The sequence below is a fragment of the Acanthopagrus latus genome, chromosome 18 (assembly GCF_904848185.1).
Source record: "Acanthopagrus latus isolate v.2019 chromosome 18, fAcaLat1.1, whole genome shotgun sequence".
NCBI classification, from domain to species: Eukaryota; Metazoa; Chordata; class Actinopteri; order Spariformes; family Sparidae; genus Acanthopagrus; species Acanthopagrus latus.
The window spans coordinates 2,690,349-2,710,528 of record NC_051056.1 but is presented as its reverse complement, the minus strand read 5'-3'; the positions used below and the strand labels follow the sequence as shown (position 1 = coordinate 2,710,528).

Below are 20,180 nucleotides of genomic sequence, written 5' to 3'. Positions count from 1 at the left end.
ATTACCTGTGACCTCATATGCTGAGGGTGGAATACACCTCCCCAGGGGGGTTAGAACAACCCAAATCTCCATCGTAAGCTGAAAAGGTAAGCTGAAAGAGGTGTACTGCCCAAGCAGAGATCTCACCTGACATTGCAGATCAGCAGACAGTGATGACAGGTCCATCTCTCCCACCTGCTGGGGTACAGCAGGGGAAATTGTATGAGAGGACATGTTCGCTATACCTGATGGCACCTCAGTGACTCCTGAGGGAGGGCTGACATCACTGACAGTGTCCAATGTGCCAACAACATAATCAGAGGCGCTCCTGACCCTAAGGCACAAAATGCTGGTGAAAAAAACTCTCACAAGTAGACACCATGGAACCAGTATCCACCAAACAAGGGACGTTCACTCCATCCATGTCCACATCACACAGCACATGACGAAATCAGCTCAGAAACCTCTAGGATACTTGGAAAAGCTTGTGAGCCAGTAGTGGCCCAACCCAAATTGTGACTCTGCAGCTCGGTGGGCACTAGTTTTCTGACGCAGAAGCAAAATGAGACTGCCCATCAGGATTAGATGGGGGCTGTGAATGGAATTGTGAGTGAGGAGGAGCATGCACTCTACACTACTCTGCTCTGCTTCTGCTCTAACAGTAAGGCTTTAACTCTTAACGCAGGGAACTATCCAACACATGTTCATTTGGCATGCCAGTAGGTGCACACTGTTTCACTAATGAAAAGTCTCTCCCTCCTGCTGCCTTAAGGAGAAGAAAGCCTCCTGCAGACCCTAACCTAACCTAACCCTAACCCTGTTAAATGGCCAGTACTCTATATGGGTCCTCTCTCTCTGAGCCAGAATGACACTTTAGGTCCTCCCTTGCTTCACCATCTAGGTGGTCAAACAGGAAAAATGCTTTGACACGCCTGTACTTCCACCATCCACTAAATCAACCCCATAACTGTTCTTCCCCTAAAAACAGGACACTTGGTGCCAACAAGAAAAAACAACATTAGTGCACCAGAAAAAAAAACGCACAAAATAAAAACACAAGGAGCACACGTCTTTGCCATTAGAAGTGTAGACCCTGCCAACAACATTAGTGCGGTCAAGGTAATCAGTTGGAGTTTACTGCTGCCGACCAGAGTATTGGTGACTTCTGACATGCTTATATCAGTTATTGTTGTAGCCAGGTGCTAAGCTCCCTTTCCGCTCCTCTCTCTCTAACAGTCTGCTGGTTGTGTGCTGCACGGTGGCTGTCTTCCTCGCTACGCATGATAATCTTCACCCCTCTCCCTCTTTGGAAAATTCGAATGCACCCAGACTTATAACCAGAACTATGGACGCTAAAGCTAAAGCTAAAGCTAAAGCTAAAGCTAAAGCTAATGCTAAGTAAGAGCACTGCTGATCAGTCATGGCTACTTGGCCACTGCTATGTCGGTACCGCTGCTTTGCCAGTGTCTGCCGCGGTTCTGCTGCTTCGTCGCTGCTCTGCTGTTGCTGCTTTGTTGCCACTGCTGCTGTCACTCGTGCTGGACATTGCAAGTTTTGCCAAGACTAAGCCATCTATTTAGACTGCTTAGTGTGTGTGTGTCTGTGTTTGTGTGAGTGTTTTCAAAGGCAATCTGCCAAGGTTTGGTTTAAAGGGTTAACTGCAATTACTATTATGCTTTTGACCGATCCGCAATGGAAAAAAGCAATTGCTTATGGGAAAGTTAGATATAAGCGTCGACTGTCAACTACATCAACTACAAACTTCACAGAACTGATAAAAACAACATCACAGGCCTCACGGGGAGAGGGGAGAGGAGGTGGGGAATGTTTTTTCTGGACCCCACTCGAAATGAGGAGGAATGGCTGACCCTGAACGGGGAGGGAGTGATCATGTGGGGGTTCACGAGTCATCACAAATGGAGACTCTACCCCAAAAATCCCCAACCACGACTCCACGTGCACTCATTGGACCGACGATCATACCCCCCCCCCAACAATCTAATTAGTTGCTCCCCAGGGGTTAATATTGGCTTTCCTTCTAACTTGGCACCTGTCTCATCCCCTCATCCTAACCCCAACAAACCCAGTTCCCTTTCTGATCCTAACTGACTCCAAGACCCAACCGCCAATCCAAGACGATCTTTGGGCATCCTGGGTCCCCCTCCCTAACCCCAGCATGGGTGGAGAAAACCTCCGGGGGGAGAGATCAGTCCAGTATTCCCTTTTATCACCAATGGGACCCGGAGCTCCTCTCCTAACCCTAACTCGGTTGGGGAGCGGACACTGAAGGGACTCAGCAGAGGAGTCAACAGGGTCAGGTTGGGTTCTAATGGATCCCAGAGCCCTCTTCCTAACCTTAACATGGCCGAAGAGAGGGGGGATCGCAGTATTCCCCATTATTCCCAGTGGGACCCGAAACTCCTCTTCTAACCTGCCTGGTAAGGGGACTGCAGAGGGACCTAACAGGCGACCTAATAGGGTCATAGTGGCGGAGATACATGAGAACAATTTGGAGGAGGAAGAGGGAGATTTCATGGGAAGTTCCTTGGCCGAGGAGGGAGGAGACACCGTCTTCAGCAATGTGGCAGTGCTGATGTCAGGCAGGATATCGGATTCCCCTGGGGAGCTGGGGGACCCTAAGAGTGTTGTGGGGTCGATGATTGGGACTGTGAGGGGACCAGAAGACCAGACTAATGGGGAGGGGGGTCAGGCTGACTCTCTGACCCCTGTTGGAAGTTTGGGTCGGAATGCGGCTTTGGAGAACTTAAGATAGGGACCAACCCGCCATCCCAGCACCCCTCAGAAAATTAAAAACACCAATATGTTCTCCGCTAACGCTATTGCTGGCTCTCTTTCCAGTTTCTCGTTTCAGAAGTTCAGAAGCTTGGCACCTCACGCTCCCAATGCCAGTTACTCCATATTCAGCACTGACATTCAACTTGGAAATCCAGCGCTAATACCCCTGATAAGCAAATCCCAGAGCTCCATCATCAACAGCCTATCACCCTCAACCCTCTTTTCCTATTGGACAGCCTGGAAAAGCTTCCACCACTTCCACGACCGATACAACATAACCCTTCCTTTGTTCAATCTTATCACCTTGACTTCTTTCATCACTTACGCACATTCCATCATGGCAATCAAAACACACACCATCAAAGCGTACCTTAGTGGTATCAGCTTCTTCTCCAAGTTAATAACTGGCAGTTCGGGCCTGGCCCCCAGCCATCCCCAGGTTACTTCCCTCCTCAAAGGACTCCTATGCCAAGAGCCAGCAAAAAACCCTTGTCATTTTCCTCTTACCACCGACTTGCTGTCCATCTGCCTCCACACAATCTGTACAGCACTCCTCAAGTCGCCCAAAAACTGCAAGCCATGTTCTTGCTAGCCTTTTTTGGTTTCCTCAGATGCTCCCAATTCACTTCCTCAACCATTCACTTTGACCCAAGCCGTCGTGCCTGCATCTCTGACTTGTCTCGCTTTTCAGACGACACCATGGTGTTCCACTTAAAGCGAACCAAAACCAATCAATGTGGTCCGTCTACACCTGTCTTCTTCTTCAAGGTCCAATCACCACTGAATCCCTTCGAAACCCTTGCAAACTTCTTCCAATTCCATAAATCTCAGAGCACAACAATGACAGATCCTCTCTTCATCTTCAAATCTGGCCAAGTGGCTACTCGATTCTGGTTCCACCATCACTTTTGCCACCTGCTCTGGTGGCTTGTCTGGTATTTTGCCCGACAACTACTCCAGGCACTCCTTCAGAATTGGAGCTGCCACTTCAGCCTCCCGTATTGGCATTCCAGAGCACTTCATATGTCTCATGGGCCACTGGTCCTCCCAAACGTACCACCGCTACATCTGTTCAGATCTCAAAGATCTCAGATCTGCTCAATCTCTTCTCAAGTAATTGGAGGATTTGGGGGGGTCTGTCGCTGCCCGAGAGCGGCAGCAGATTCTACAAGAATCCCCACAAGGCACCTGAAGAAATGAAAAGAACCAAGATCTTCGATACTTTGTTTTCCTTTGTTACCGAATAAATCCTTAAACGCATCTTGTTGACGGTGTGGTCCTTGCTAGTGAATTGAAGCTTAATTGGCAAAGTTTCAGGGGCAGAACCACACCTCAACGGCGCCTACTTCCGCATTTCTATAAATAACCACCTGACCCTCTCCTCTGATTCGCTCTTGTATTCTGCGCCCCCCCACCCCATTTCTCTCCCTTTTTCTTCTTTCTCTCCTCTCCTTCGTTGGTCCATGAGGGGGTCCGTTGCTGCCCGCTAGCAGCAGCGGATTCACAGACAGGAAAGCCAGGAAATAGCAGACAATAGAAACAAAAATCAAGCAGAAAAAAAACATTCTTCAGTGTTTTAGTTTCATCTTAAGCGCTAATCAGCATTTTCCTCAGTGCTATAGCTTTAACAGGTTCTGCAGAGAACAGGCTATGCAGGGAACAACGAAATATAGCTATAAATGCGATGCTGTCCGGAATGACGACTCCCTCAACAAAAATGCCAATATCATCATAATATCCAGCTTCTTCACCCTCCTTGTTGATGACAAAGATGCCCATGGAATGTGTCTGTATGATATAATCTCCTTGGATGTCCTGTATGTTTTAAGAAAAAATTGAAAATAACGATTAAAAAACCTTTTCATACACCATTTAATTGTAATGACACACTTTACATGAACATTTCTGCATTTCCAGCACGCCTTGCTATTAATTTTTTGAGGCAAATACATTTTTATAGCTGTTTTAATACATCTTTTCAACCTTATGGTCTTTATAGAAAAGGTATGTAAAATATATTTTTTTAAACTGATACTTTACAAAAATGGTCAGCGGAAATGTAGCAGTGCTGCTCTTGTTATGTGGTCAAGTCAGGTTTGAGGTCACATAATAAAGGTCATGTTATGCACCTTGTAATATCTAGTGTAGGAGTGACATTAGGAGCTAAAAACATTTTCTGTAATACAAGACAGCAATGTGACCAGATACAATGGCTTACCATGTACTCCCGAATGAAATGTCCATCATCCTCTCCAAGAAAGATGCAAAGTGCCTTGAGGACTGCTGCAATTTTAAGGTTGGCATCACTTGTAGCCTGTGTAAAAGGATAATAATTATTATAACAAATAATTATTCTTTAAACACACCAAGTTAAGTCTAGCCTGGATAATAAAACATTTTTTCAACTGTTAATCTTTTTTTTCAGTGCTGTAAAGCTGCAGCAAGTTCAATCAATCCAGCTAGCTTTGCTTCTTAATTAGCACAAACTGATGATCTAGCACACATGACAGATGAGCGTCCAACAATTGAACCCTTTGCTCATGCAGATTTCCAATCACGAACTGACACCTGTGATGCAATATCAACAGGGCCAGTATAGTCATCTTCATCTTTAATTTCTTCCTCTGTTTTGCTCTCACCCATAGCATCCATCCACTTTTCAGTTTCTGTCTGATAGCCAACATCTTGGGTTCAAACCAGTTACTTAGAACAACAGCCTTTTCATCCTAAGGCAGAAGATCTCCCACTTGCTTGTGGAATTCTTTAAACTTAATGACAAGGGTGGAGAAATCATTAGGCATGCACTCTCACACTTTTTTCAAGTTGCTAGCATCACTCTTCAAGTCCTCAACTTCTTTACCGTTATCTGAGCTAATACTCCTGTCCTAACATCAGTGAGCCTGTGCAATCTATCCTCCAGTGCTCTCTCCTTTAGCTTCACTGATCATTTAGATTCCATTACTGCAGCATCAATTATTTCCTTTAATTCAGCCATCATATCAGCAAAACAATGTGTAAATTGCATACAAATGTTTAAAAGGTATTTACACTTTTCTCATCATCCATTTACATTAAAGATTCTGAAACATGCAGGGTCAATTCAATGGCTTTTTACAAAGGTAATCTATCGTTTCTGCATGCAGACCAATCCACTGAATAGCTAACGTTAGCACCTTGAGTCAAATTAGCATCATCGATCTTCTCTGTCTTCACACATTTGAGGGCATCTAGCGATCTATCTTCAGAGACTGAATACGCCCAGGTCTTTCTTTACCTTTCCAGATGCTTTCCTGCAGTGAAGAACATACCATCACAGCTGGCTTAATCTCAGAGCAGTTTTTCTGCTGAATGTAGTGGCGTTCCTTCTGGACATCAGAAAAGCCACTTCCCGAGCTGTAGGCACACTAACTTCAGTCTGATGCAAATGAGAAAAAACTACATGCTCCCGTGCATGTTGCAGCTCCAAGCAGTGGCGTAAGTATCGGCGGTGCATTCGTTTCAATCGCTTAACGGACCAGGCGTTTATTTGGGACCAGGCGGCAATTTGGGACAGGCTCCTCCCATTGATACCTCAGAGGAGGAGGATCCATTTCCTGAAGGGGAGGAGATATCTGCAGACAACCACGACAGCCTGTGTCCTGCCAGTTTCCTCGATGTCTGTTTCCATCTCGAATAAGCCACAGGAGACTCAAACAAAAACTCCAATGGGTTTCTTCTCCCGAAAAAATCTCTTGGTGTTATTCCCTCCGACTTAACCAGGTCTGCTCTGGATTATTGATTCACACTGGTTTTCCTGCTAGCAGATTATTTCCTGCATTTCCTGCCTGCCTACAGGTCTTGAGAGTTAAGGCTTTCCACTAACTGTCGGTGTGGTGGTGTGTCCTGCAGTTGGGTCCAAACCCAACAAGTTACAATACCTGGATGTTCCCCTTCCCTCCTCTTCTTTCCCTCTCTGTGTTCACTTTCTCCTGTTTTCAATGTGTTTGAGTGTGTTTGCAACATTGCTACAGATGTTAGCAGCTGTCCTACACGCATCACAGTTCACAATGTTTTCATTTGCAGCTGTGAAGTAGCTCCAACAGCTGCATGTCAGATGAAACCGGTGGTCGGGGTGTGCAACGGGGCGACCGGCACGCAACACGACAACAGCACAACAGAAGAGAGGGCATACATGTGTGCACGTGGCAGACAGCTCTACTTGTTGATGAAAAATAAGTAAATGAGCACAACATTGAAAAGAGAAAATGGAAATGATATATCGACCTAATTGAGTCAGTCTACAAAACCCAAGCGTAGTATCGGTAGTGTCAATATTTTTAAGCTATTAGCAAGCTAATCATGACAAATTGCAGAGCTAGTGTAGTCAAAATGTTTGCCATATGTGGTTTTCTCACATGTGAGTAAGATATGAGGTAGTGTGATATGGTAAGCGATGATAATGATGCCCTTTCCTCACAGTACACAGCCCACAAAACTGTTGTTCAGCAGCTAACTCAGAAAACAAAGCACACAGCCCCTTAAACAGAGAACAGAACTGCTGCAGCAGCGACATGTTTAACAGCTAGCCACAGTTGTGAAGAGTGACTCATGGGTAGCCAAGGTACGGTCACGATGGCTGTTTTGTGTGTGTATACATGAGTTGCTTATTCAGGGATTGTTTTAAACTGCACAGCTAAAAGAGCAAGTCAAATGTTGCAAACTAGCTGCTGGCCCCAGCCCAAGCTTTAACAAGTATGACCCAAGCTCAGGCTGGACTTCTTCCTCACAGCTATTGTGAACATGACACTGTCCTGCTTCTCATGTTTGTGGTTTTTGATCTGAATTGACCACCGGCTGTACAACAAATTGCCCTTCAGAGATAATAAAGAATTACTCGAAAGCAGGGTTTGGCCTAGGGCTTCACCTGCTAAATTCAAACCCTCTGTGACTTCCCATGAGCCTCTGTAATTACTCTCAGCCAAATATCCTTTTGTGCTCAGCTGTGGAGCGAGACAGGGGTGTCCTCTGACTCCCCTGCTCTTTGTAATCTATATTGAACCATTATCCCGTCCTATCTACACAATGAGCAGACTCTATTACCGGTATCACTACAGACACCATGAGCTTTCCTTCATGCTGTCACAGCTCTATCAGCACAGCTACATTTTTAAATTTAAGTTGTTAAAAATCTTGAATCATTACATGTAGACATTAACAATCATTTACAGACATTTGACAGGCAAATGGGGCTTAGGTGAATGTCTGACATTAAGCTGCTACAGTTGGGGCCTGATAAGCAATCCTCCAGCCCTGAAGATCATTTTGAAAAGATCAGAAAAAAATCGGGGGAAAAAAAAAAAAAGTTCTATGAATTACGAGCAAATTCTCTCAACATTTAGTGAGTTTTCTAGTTTAAGAACTTGTTTCCTCAGTTAGAAAACCACTTCTGAGCTGTAAGGGCAGTCTGGGGTCTTTCTCCACAGGGACAAAGAAGTAGCCTTTATCGGTTACTGTTTTGTGGCTTTGTAAAATGTGACATGTTTAGATCAGTAAAACATTGTGTTCAAACAGCTGCTAAATGTTGGCAGGTAAGACTTTAGCACAAGACACAGAAGCAGACAGGCTGGTACAGACATGCTGCCACAAACTGACACTTTTTACAAGGAGACAAACAACTTCATGTTCTGATTTAATGCTCAATGTTTTGTCAGAGACAGAGTTTCACAAAGCTTATAAAGTTTCTCCTAACTCAATAACTCTGTCTGGTGATATAGTGATTACTAGTCCAACGGTTGGATCGGCTGAAACAGATAGTGTGCAATTGTAGACTTGGAAAATGTAAGATTCAAGAAATGTCATTGTTTTTTAACATGAGCGTTGGTTTGGGCTAAGTATACCACAACTATTTTTTTTTTTATTCATTCATTTATTTATTTATTTACATATGTGGTTGAAATTTCCAAATCGCCAAACATCACCCGAATGCACCAAAAGCTGGAGAGGAAGTAAAGCAGGGCGACACGCAGCAAGTGAGCAAGAGTTTGTGTTTTTTGTCATGTGTTCATGTGTCAGCGCAATGCTTTGTGTGTTTTTACACTTGTGAACACATTTGCATCGTTGTGCATCTTTCAACAGACACACATGAGTGTTTGTAGAGTGCGTGTGTGTGTGTATGTGCGTGCATGTACAAGTGTGTGTGTGTGTGTGTGTGCATGTACATGTGCGTGTGTCTGTGTGTGTGTGCATGCATGTGTGTTTTCACCCTATGTTTGAGTGCTATTTGCTGAACTCTTGAAAACAAGCTGCTAGAGATTAACAGAGTGTATCTTCACACCATCACAGAGAGGAGGCTTTATTCTGAGGTGTTACACACACACACACACACACAAACAGTTATGCTGCGGGAGAATAAAAGAGTGCCCCTCCCACTTCCTCTCGTGCTGACAGCGCGGCTTAGAAAGCTTCATCATGATTCAGACATCAGTCAACACTCTGCTCTGGAAGATTAACGTAGCTTTATTTGGACGAGTCAAACAAGGAAACTGAACCTACGAGGACTTCCTGTTACACATTAATTACACACACACACACACACACACACACGCGCGCGCGTGCGCACACACACACACAATATCAGTAAGAAAGCTATGCGTTTCTGAGGACCACTCAGTGTTTGTCTGGGTGTGGAGACTCCCATCATCACGTCAAAGAACAGTTTGTTTTTCTAATAGAAGATACAACTTTATTGATCTCCAGTGGTGAAATAACTAAACCCAGATATTTCTGAAATAACAAAAAACAGTGTTGAGTATGTGGACAGTAATTCTAGCATCAGCCTCATGAGCACTTTGAGCAGTTGCTGTACCTGCAGATTTAATTTGTCACTACATTCTTGCCGTCTCACTGGTGCAGTTCCAGTCTGGGATTAAACTGACAACCTCTCCACTTTAAGATGTCCTCTCCAGCGTCTCTTCCGGAAAGAAGCAGTGGGTTAAATCCCTGGCCTCTGGATCAACTCCCACCGCAGGGTCCTCTCTCCTTCTTAAATCCCTACAGGGATCATTAAAGCTGCGGCTAACGGTGAAATCAGACCCGTGGAGATTTCTCTGTCCTGTGCTCCGTCTCTGGGAGGCCTGATGGAGCTGCTGACTGGGTGTCGGTTAATAATAACGAGCAGGGGTGCAGGAAGAATTTAAATCTGTCAGGTAGAGCATCAGTACTGCTTTGGTAGCAGTACTTAGTGCTCCTTTAAATGCGAAAGTCCTGCAATCAAAGTGCGGCTGGTAGTAGTCATGGTAAGAATTACAAGTATTATGCATACAAGTAAGCGTAGTGGCTCATTCCTAACAGCAGCTTCTATGAAGTGAGTCCTGGTTCACGCCGCTTGAGGAGATGACACACGTTACGCCTGGAGGTGAGGACCATCATGGTGGCGCCCAGTACCTGAGGAACAGCAGAAACCTTCCTCACTCGCTGTGACACCCTTCTTCCAATAATAATAATACAAAAAAGTAATAACTCCCATCTAAGTACATATCACAAATCAAATCACCACTCATATACAAGAAGAATTCACTTTCAAAGGCATCATCCACAGACACCAGCGATCTTCAGGTAACGGAAACTGAGGTCAGCGTAGTCCATCAGTAAAAAATCATATTTACTACTAAGAGCTTCAAGCGTCGGGTTCAGCCGCAACTGCATCAGGAGGTTAGGACTTACAAACAGCTCCCTTCAAACAAATGTAAGAACACAAACAGATAAAAATGGAATGTATCTTAAAAGAAAACCAAAAAATTCTATCTGGACTAACTATTCTGGACTTTCAAACTAGAAACATGCACAGCAACATCATCTTCTCCCGTATCCGTGAACATTCACTTCACTTCTGGTGAAGTTTTGTAGTTTATCCACAAAAGAATCATTCTCCTGACCAAATGAAGCAGCCCTCATTTTTTTTTAGGGCATTTAGTAGACGCTTTCGTCCAAAGTGACTTACAGTAATTCACGTAGTTAATCATCCACCGAGTAAAAATACTCTGTTACAAGTAAAAGTCCTGCATTCAAAATCTTACTTTCAATTGACTGCATGCTGAAGTGTCCTTGGGCAAGATACTGAACCCTAAAACTGCTCCTGATGTGCCGGTCGGCACCTTGCACGGCGTCACGTTGGACAAAAGCGTCTGGTAAATGGCCTAAATAAAAATATTTGACCAAAATTGTAAGAAAATCTTTCAGTGTGTTGTCACAGTTTTTTTTTTTTTTTTGTTTTTAATTTACATTATTCTTCAAGCAGCTCAGTAAATTCAAACTGCCCACAGTCACATTTGTTTGGTTGAGATTTTGCTTTTTATCCATCATATTTATTTTTGATGATCTTGTTACATCCGTCCTTCATTTCTCTTCTTTTCTTCTTTAGTGTTAATTTGATGTTGACACCTATATAAAGAAACATTTCTCTCCCTTGACTCTCTGTGACGAGTCTTAACAGATGTTGTTTTTTCACACCAAGTACATGTTATCAAGTCATTTCCTTTTTATTCTTTTAGCTCAACGCGTCATACTGTTGGGGAACATTACAATTTTTTCTCCTTGTGATTAAATTGTTTTTTTTCTCCCTCATTAAACTATTTTCACATTAAGCCTTTCAGAATTTTTCTCATTTGGAGATAAATGTTACAGATCACTTGAACAAAAACACAGACGACGCTAATTAACTATATTGTGGCGATTCAGTGTTCTCTTATTTCCTTGTAACATGGCAGGTTTTCACATAATTATTTCTCTCTGTTCGCTTCATCTGCACTTTTCATCTCTCTATCCCCTCCTCTCTCTCTATCATTTCCACTGCTCGCTCGACCAGGTGACCCCAGGGGACCCAGCTACTTTAAATTGATTCTTTTTTACGTTGCCACATTAAATTGAAACCAATCCCCAAAAGCTTTAGAGCTCAAACTGCAACCTGACTTCCTGCCTGTCCTCCCCCGTCTGTGTGGAGAGAGAGGAGGACCAGCGGGAGGATGAGGATGGAGGGTGGGGTTGGAGTGGAGGGGGGGTTGTTTGACGGCAGCTCTCACACAATGAAGCGACAGGGTTCGTTTCGTCTTCGGAGGATTTGGTAAATCCGGAACTGTGTCGAGCAGCTTTAGACAGAAAGGAGAGGCCCGCCGGAGCAGAACCGCCGAGCATGACAACCAGCTTTATTTTATGTCATTGTATTCAAATTTACTACATCCCCCAACACTTATCACCCCACCACCACCACCACCCTCCTCGGCACACACAGACCCACTTTGAAGACAGATCACCGTGGAGAAAGAACACATTTTCCCCTTTTTCCAAAGTCAGATTGGCACAAATTGAAGCAGAGGAACTTTTTTATGTGTGTCAGTGATGCACAATGGAGAGCACACTGTAAAAAATGGACACCTTAAGCTGGCAGAGATGACAACGAAGCCTGAAAATCTTTCTTCTGATGGCGAGTTATATATTGCACCTACAGACACAGTTACAGGGACATACAAGAAAAAGGGGAACTCTGACTAATTTTAAACTGCAAAATTCAGATTCAGTTTACTTGTCATGTCTGCTGTTTTAACCTGGGTTGCTTTGCTATAATTATTCATTGTTACAATTGCACAGAGACTTAAGATTGCGTGTGTGCATACAGACTACACAGGACAATGTGACATGATTTGAATATGATATATAAATACATTTGAGAATGCTTCCCAACATATTAAACATTTGATGCATTTGATTTAAGAGTGCAGGAATAACACAGTCTCAGGTTTGAATGTATTGAAATGAATAAGAGATATGGTTAAGCTATTGTACACAACTGAACGACAGCGGTGTCAGAAAGTCTTGAAACCACCCAATCACAATACTCCTTTCTGTTTCTATCACTGTTAATAAAAATACTATGTTGCATGTGCTTTAAATGTCAAAGTATTTGTTTAACTCAATTAAGAATACACATTTCTGAATATCTCAGTATCTCAGCATTTGGTTTCCCCCTCCGTTAATGACAGCATGCTACTGAGCACTGACTCCACAAGTTTGTGCTAAACCTGCTGACTCATGTTACACCAGCATGATTTGACAGTGCCCCTCAAAGCTTCTTGTGATGTCATAGAATGATTCGCTTTCTGTCTTTGAGGTGTGTCTGAGATGTCATTTGGACTGATGAGGAAAAAGACGAGGACGCCTGTATCCTGACCGCTTGCTCCGTCAGCCCTGCAGCAGCAGGTGGAGGTGACAGGTCGGATCCCTCCCACCTTGAGTTAAATATCAGGGGGGAGGTGGAGCTCAGCAGGTAACTTCTGCGCACACCACAACTCAAGCACTGTAATCATGAGTGCAGTTTTTTTTTTAGATTACAGGGTGTTCTGTCCTCACAGCATCAGAAAGCACGAAGGATGCTTTTACCAGCCATTGTTGAGGACGTTTTCTTCCAAGAGAGATAAAAACGTCCTCTTTGAGTGCGTCCTGCAGACACTGTCCTTGTCTGTGTTAGAGAGGGAAGCACCCAGAGGAAGGTCTGGCAGCTGAAAGCATTCTGAAGGGTCATTCTCATCACCCTGCACTGCCTGTAAACCCAGACTCTCATTCACTGTTAGTTTGTTTGTAGAGAAACTCTCAGAGTGTTAGCGGATCTCAACGCTGCCACGTCGCTAACCACTGCCTCTGCCTGATTTTATTGGACACCTTTATTGTTTTTGGGCCCAGCAAGGCCGATGTGATGCTGGATGTTTTAATTAAAAGTGTTGGAGCTCGTCCCAGAGAGGTTCAGGGGAGCTGGGAGTGTCTGAGTTTCTGTCCCAGTCAACTCCAGCTGCAGTCAGGTTACCAGGTACATGTGGTGAACGTGCATGAATCACACTGAGGTCTTTTACCTGAATATCCAGCTATTAAAAATAAGTTCATGAATGTTATGGAAATCCATCAAACAAACATAAATATATCAAACTCGTCCTCAGGTTCTCAGCCCTGGTCAGTCCTCATTATTAAAAAAAATAAATAAATAACAAGATGGCCATGGCTGTGATGCCAGAGGTAAGACCCCCCTCCAGAGATCAAGTTTGCAGCTATCTTACATAGTTTTAGCAACCTCAGAGATGACCACATGATAACAGTACATTGCAGTATACGCCTCCAACAAGAAACCGCCATCAAAAAGCCACAAATAATGCTCAGAACAGCACCAAACTTCAGCAACAGTACAAATAGGTTCTCAGCACATAGCCGGATTTCTATTGTAAAGTGAACACAACTCACCACTCTCCTGCGACATCTTCCTGATGTGGGGAAGTCCCTGCGAGTCGAGTGTGGTTAGAAATGTGGTTAGTCGTACTTGATGTCACGGTGTGTTAGACCATGGGTTAAACTAGTACTGGAATATCCCTTTAATTAAATCAGATCAATTAATAAAGACAACTCAACAGAAGCAAATTAAAGGCTAACTTAACATGTTCACAACCTAAGCAATACCAAAATGGAGTGTCCAAGCAGGCACCAGCCTTCCAGGAGGGAGAGAGGGAGCTATCTTGGAATCACCAGGCTAATAAAGGCTCTTAATAGGTGACACCAATCTCTCAACAAGGTGGGTGTATCCAGACCATCAGGAAGTACCTGAAAAGAGGAGCACAGGCAGGAAAGGGACAATGTAGATACTGTCCTAGGGCTTTCACAACAGCTACATTATCACAACTTCTCCAAACTGTTGTCATGTTCCTTGTCAAACATTCAGCTGCCCTCTACTGGATGACTTAGTTCACATTCATGCCAGCTGAACAGGTGCATGGAAGTTTGTGGGCAGTACAGGTACGGTGACGGACACATCTGTTTTTCTGTTTGTAAAAAAGGGAGCATAAATGAGCCTTTACACTTGGCACATGACAGTGAGTCAGAACCAAGCACATATGAACTGTTGGATAAGCTGTGACCACGACCTGTCCATTGTTCAGAAATCTAAACTTATTCTGAAAAAAGTGCCCTGCGGGCCTGAGGTCGGTTAGGGTCGTGAACGATGGAGGCTTCTATTTTTGTGCTCTTTTTACTCTTTTTACTTTGTGTTCACTGACTCATGACGCTGCCTCTGGAAAAAGGTGATATATAAATAAACTTTACTCAGAGCGTCTTAACAGTCCTGCCAGTTAAAACTCATTTGAATTTGAGAGATGGGGGGGATGAGGTGCTGAAGGATGTGGAGGCAGGAGAAAAGAGCTTGAATCTGATCCAGGTGGCTCTGTGGAAAGTGAGACGAGCCGACAGCCAAACGCAGCAAGGACTTCACAGAGAGAGAGACAGAGAGTAATTAAAGGTGTTTCTAAAGGGGCCGTTTGATGTAAAGCTTCCCAGCAGGACTCACTTTCACACCGCGGACAGGAGGAGAGCTAACATGACAGTTGGCAATAAATCTTAAAACACTTTTATTTGTTCCAGTGCAGGTAAACAAACAGAGGCTTCGAATGTGACAGGATCTCAGAAAATCTAAAAATATTCAGCGGTTTAATTAGGTCGATGATGACCCAGTGAGCTTTCAGGGGGGTAAACAGCCACTTTAATGCCTCCTGCCTTTTGTTGTCGTTGTTTGGATGCAGAGCCACATTCTCTCAGTTAACGAAGGAGTCACTTCCACCACAAAAAAAAAGGGGCTTCATGTTTTGGTGGAAGGGCATCCGCGCTGTTTATCTGCCAGCAATTAGCATGGCAAATGCTGCGGTTCTGGCCTGACTCAATCCATGAATACATTAGCAACATAAAAACAACAGGGAGGATGCAAAGCAAAGCACAAAATAAACTATAGACATGACAAGAGAAAGACGGAAACAAATAATCAGCCACTGATTAGCTGTGCTGCAGTCTCAGGTGGGACATCATGTTAGAATACTAAGATGGTTGACTTGTGCCTCCACCTGGAGCAAGAAATAAACTATCATTCCATGAATGAGGAAACGAGGAATGATTTAGTGATTGGAGGTAAACACAATTCACAAGATGGCGGCAAACAGAAGAGGCAGTGGCTGAGCGCCCTCTGAACATAATTGGACTACTGTCCCTGGAACGAGTCGCTGTAGCTCAGGAGGTAGAACCAATCATCTAGTAATCAGATGGTTGCTGGTTCAAAGCTCCAGCTCCCCCAGCTGCATGTGGTAGTATCATTGAGCAAGATAGTGATCAGACATTGCTCCTGATGAGCAGTTGGCACCTTGCATGGCAGCCTCGGCCATCAGTGTATGAATGTGACAAGTGTTGTAAAGCGCTTTGAGTGGTCAGTAGACTGGAAAAGTGCTATACATACACCATTCACCATCCAATAAAAACATATTTAGATCAAATGGATTGTGAAGTATGCAGCTCGCCTGCATCATCATCCTCTGTCTCTCTTGTCTCCCATCATGAAGGAAGATGCCAGCGACTTTAACCTCAAAGTCATCATTGAACCGAGCTCCACAAAACACTGTCCTCCTACAGCAGACCCCCAGGCATCCTCACAATGTTGAACCCCAGGACTAACAGCTGGAATAATATGCAGATCAGCCACAACATTATGGCCACTGACAGGTGAATTGATCAGCATTGATCATGACCCACCTCTTCAGGCCTGAGCAGCGTCCGTAGTGTGTCAGGACACGTCGTCCTGCTGGGGGACAGCTATGTTTGGGTTGGTGAGTTATGTTTACTGGCATCCACATGAATGCCAGAAGCCCAAGACCTCCCAAAAGGTGAAATCATTTCATTACAATGCACTGTTCTGTCAGTGGTCACAATGTTGTGGCTGACCAGTGTATTTCCACACAGTGAGGAAGAATGTAATTGCCACCCGGGGACAAATAAAGTGTTCTGAATAGAAAGGGCAATCACATCTGTAATTATCTGTATGCAACGTGCAAAAATATTTATTTATAAAAGGTGCAACATTTATCAGTTGACTCCAAATGCTGGTTGTGTAAATAAGTGGCTGTTGAGATAACACTGAATAATTAAGTTGATAGTAAAACTGTTTGTTTTTCTGCCCAAAAGTGAATTTCGGTACATGCTCGTGACCTAATGTGTGAAGAAACAATATTTTGTTAAACATGACTGATGGTACATCCCAGCAGTCCAGCCATATGTGACAGGTCAACATGTGAGTCTGACACCACAGGCAACAATCTGCTGCTATAACAGCCTCCACTCTTCTGCACTGTGGCTGCCAGAGATGATCTGCTGCCATCTGTCCACTGTGCCGGTGTCCACTGGATGTGTGAGCTCCTCTTCACTCCATTATCCTCACACAGGCAGTTTGTGCTGCTCTGGCTGCTTTTTTGTCTGTGTGTACTAATTAGTGCTGGAAGTTTGAAACCAGTAAAAAACAGAGTCTGTAACACTATTCAACCTATGAAGTTGTGGGTTTGAGTGCAGGGCCTGCTAAAGCAATTCAGACCTCATCATCTTTCAAAAATATTAATATGATGGAGAGATTGCTGTCCAGAATTGCCACAGGCCCCTGTCTTTGTGAATGAAATAGCTGGGGGCGGGTTGGTAAGGTAAGAATGAGTGATCTTGATGCCTGTAAATAAATGAATGAATGAATGAATGAATAAATAAATAAATAAAAATAAAATCAAAAAACGGCCATCCATTGGCCCATTATTGATCAGCCCACTGGGAAAAAGTGGCTGTGCATGTGTCCAAGCATGTGTGTGTGTGCGTGCTTGCATGCAGTTGTGTTTAGGGGCACAAAAAAAAATATTTGTGCCAGGGCCTATCACCATGATGTTATGCTACTGTGGTTGCATGTACGTTGCAGAACAGCTCCGCCACAGTTTTGCTTCCTGCTCCATCATTCATCAACCCCACCAGCTCTGTTTTGAGTGTAGCACAATGCAGACAGACATAAAACCACAACTGGTCTTGGACTATAGTAAGATAAAGAGAGGCATTGATAACCTGGACAAGGTCACAGCTACATACAGCTGCTGACGCATGACTTGATGTGAGTACATACAATGCCTTTGTTATATAGTGAGAAATACACAAGGGCCGGAACAGCGGAAAACTGAGTCGAAGAAGAATTTTCCTGGAGCAACTGGATTACGCACTGGTGAAACCTCATGTTGGAAGACGACAGTGCTTTCCATGAGCATCAACAGCTGCTGCAACTGCTGTGGAGAAGATCCAAATGGTAACACATACCCCAACTCCTCCAGCGGTTGAAACTGCAGGCAAGAAATGTGGCAGGTGCCAGGTTTGTCCCACTTGAAATCCAAGACTCTAAGACCAGCAACATGTGTGTGAGATGTAAGAAATATGTCTGCAGGGAGCATGCAAACACTCTCTGCACATCACGTGCACAGTAGTGCAGATAAAAGCCTGCGCTCTGCCTTTGGTGGGCTGTAAAGTATATGCTGTTCATGCTCTGTTTATGCTGTTCATATGCTTTGAAAGTAATATGGGTTACCATGTGTCTTTGTGGACTATCTCACACAAACGTATTTGCAAGTATATCAGTTACAGTAGCATAGGACAATCTTTAACAGTGTTCAAATTGTATGTTTTTTTGTATGTTTTTTTGTAAAATAATGAAAGCCAAGAACTGATGGTGATGATGAGGTTCTATTTTACAATGAAAATGTAGAAATGTTTGAAATTGTGAATGTTTTTCCTGCGGACAAATTGACCCTGTATGTAATACATGCTACTGTCTTGATACTAGATATTGCTTACACAGAATAGTACTTACAAATAATGTACCTTCACACACACACACACACACACACAAAAAAATAAAAAATAAAAAAATCCCTCAATCCAATTTTCAGTCTATGCATATATTTTCAAAGTCACATTATCGGTGTTCTGGATGTGTAGGTGTTGAAGTGCTGTATTTAATTTAAAATGCTATTTATGTAGTCAACACATACACATGGAGTGCCTGACATATAAACCTGAAAACGATTTTCTGGATGTTTAAATTGCTGGAGTCAAATTGACCACAAGGACAAATTTTACGGGTTGCTGTGGTGGATCGGAGAGAGACACTCATGACAAAAGTAAAACAACTTATGACTTGCTGGAATTTTCCTTCGACCGTAAAAAGGAGGAGTGCATCAAATATCAGCAGAGTGAATGCAGTGTCTTTGTTTATCTGATGGACTGTGTCTGACGGTGGTGAACCATGCGATCCGTTTCATGTTTGTTCTCCTGACATCGTGTCAGCACTCGCTGCTGACAAACAGGATGTTGAATCAGGCCTTGGTCTGTTTCCCCCCCGACTCAGCTCGACTCTGCTACCGTCTCCGCTCAGTCCTGTGCACACAGGTCTGCTGAGGAGAAAAAGGCATTTTGAATTGCAAACGACACCCAGGAAGCAGTTGGGGAAGACGGGGAAGTTGATGACAGAACTCCCCCTCTGTCAGGCGGGTGTAAGACGCCGAGAAGAAAGCGTGTTTACAAACGATATGATCTGCAAATGGAGCGGCGGTGGCGAAGCTCTCAGGACGAGATGGAGTCCACGAAGAAGTGTCTGCTCCAGTGGGATAAGATGAATAAAAATTATAACGTCCGTCCTCTGCCGGGCTCTGTTCCTCTCTTTATCTCTTCTTCTTCTCTCCTTCCGAGCTGCTCCCGTGTGATATGACCCCTTTTGTTTCCCCATTTGTTTTTTTTTTTCCTCCCCTCTTCAGTACTATCTCCCCCTACATCCTCCCTCTTCTCCTCCCACCCCTCCGTCTTCCTTTTCTTCATTTCCTTTGCTCTTGTCTAAAATTGAGAACAGAACAGCTGGTAATTGAAGATCATTGTCTCTCCTCGGGCCCTCAGGATTTGCAATGCCTCTCGCCACGGCTCATCTTTGCCAGACAATTTTTTGGTCCTCTTTTTGTTTGCTTTTTTTTCCCCTCCTCCTTCTTCTCCTCCCATAAACTCCACAAGCCCTTTTTGAAATTGGATTTTCATTTGAGATGGACCAGGAGCACCCGTCGTGTTTATGCCGCCTTCCTCCCATCAATTTTCCTTTCTCTTTTCTTCACTTCATTTCAGGCCGTTCTCTCCTCTATCTCCTCCTGTGAATTATCTCCTCTCAGTCCAGCTCGGACAGGAGCTCCATTTTCTTCCTGACGGAGGTTTAAAGGGGAGAAAAAAAGAAGGACTCTCAGCAGTCGTTTCGGTTGGTTGTGCAAGTTCGTTGGAAAGAGAAGAAACTGAGAAGATCCTGATCAGTCAGACCGTGTTCCTGATTCTCTGCTGAGGAAGGTACATGATGTTCTGACCTCGTTCAAACTTCTACATACTGACAAGGAACTCTTCTTGTGTTACGTCACTAACATGTTTTCAATAACATCTCTATTTTATAAAATGACATCCCTTCACCATATTGAAAGAATCTCAGACATGTTTTCATCTCCACTTGAGTTAGATGACAAACAAGCCTGTTTCTG

The 20,180-nt window shown here is 43.9% G+C and overlaps 1 long non-coding RNA gene across 1 annotated transcript; it reads right to left on the bottom strand.

Moving 5' to 3' along the window:
* Positions 1–4,464: 4,464 nt before the first annotated feature.
* On the bottom strand, positions 4,465–5,517 carry LOC119008008. Its single transcript, XR_005071305.1, has 3 exons — positions 5,415–5,517; positions 4,994–5,089; positions 4,465–4,590 (listed from the first exon to the last, which is right to left on the bottom strand). It is a non-coding gene; the product is annotated as an uncharacterized LOC119008008 (long non-coding RNA).
* Between the last annotated feature and the right edge of the window lie 14,663 nt (positions 5,518–20,180).